Raw genomic sequence first — 1,339 nt, 5'->3', positions numbered from 1 at the left:
GCAAAAGCCAAGATAAAATTTTAAAAAGCCAAGATTAAAAAATAAATGAAATATACAAAATAGAACAACAACGAACAAACAAACAAACAAAAAAACAAAACAAAAAAACAATTAAAAATAAATCAAAATATTTTCAATTAAAAATATAATTTTTTTAAGTTTTTGTTTGAATGAAGCAAAAGTCAGTTGGGTAGAAAAATCAAAATTTGGTAAGACTATTTTGTTCCAGAGATAAGGACCTCGATAAGAAACAAAAAACTGGTCTTTGCTTTTATGGCAAAAAGGGGCAGTAAGATTGTTATTAATTCGAAGATTATATTTGTTTTTAGGTTTCAACGAATAAAGATTTTGTAATACGTTTGGCAACAAATTTTCTCTACATTTAAACATGAAACATAAAATGTTAAAGACATTTTGTTGATATACATTTAAAATATTAATTTCTTTAAAAAGTTGTTTTGTATGAAAAAAACGATTTTTAAAATTTATTGCGCTAGCTGCGTGTTTCTGATGAGTGCTTCCCCATATAATATGACAATGTATAAATGAATAATATAATTGTGTTAACTGGTGTTTACGTAATATATTTCTTGCTTTATAGAGAATTCCAATGCATTTAGCGATTTTACTGGATGTATTATCAATATGATTTCTCCAAGATAGATTCTCATCAATATATACTCCAAGAAACTTTGCAACTTTTTCTCTTTTTAAAATTATATTATCAATTAAAAGGTCTGGCATGATATGAGGCAGCTTCTGTTTTTTTGAAGGTGGATAAAAAAATGTCCATTTAGTTTTTTCTATATTTAGAGACAATCTATTTTGTTTAAACCAAACAGATACTTTTTTTAATTCATTTGTCATATTAGTAAAAAGCATATTAATATCTTTATGAGACAAAAACAAGTTAGTGTCATCTGCAAAATTTATTGTTGTTAAGTTTGATGATTTATGAAGATCATTTATGTATATTAAAAAAATAAGTGGACAAAGTATGGATCCTTGTGGAACACCACATGTTATATTCATTAATAGATGAGATATAGAATCTTTATTGTAAACAAACTGTTTGCGGTTAGTAAGATAACTTTCAAACCATACTAGGGTTTTATCTTTAATACAATATGATATTAGTTTTTTTAACAGGATTTGATGATTGACCGTATCAAATGCCTTAGACAAATCAATAAACACTCCTAGTGTAAAACAAGAGTCTTTAAAAGAGTCAGTTATATTGCGCGTTAGTTGAAGAATGGCATGCTCGGTTGAATTATTTTTTTTGAAACCAAATTGGTTTTCGTATAGAATTTTATTTTCAACAAGATATGAGTAGATT

The sequence above is a fragment of the Hydra vulgaris genome, chromosome 03, assembly GCF_038396675.1.
Source record: "Hydra vulgaris chromosome 03, alternate assembly HydraT2T_AEP".
Classification (NCBI taxonomy): domain Eukaryota; kingdom Metazoa; phylum Cnidaria; class Hydrozoa; order Anthoathecata; family Hydridae; genus Hydra; species Hydra vulgaris.
Note: the sequence above shows the minus strand (reverse complement) of the source record.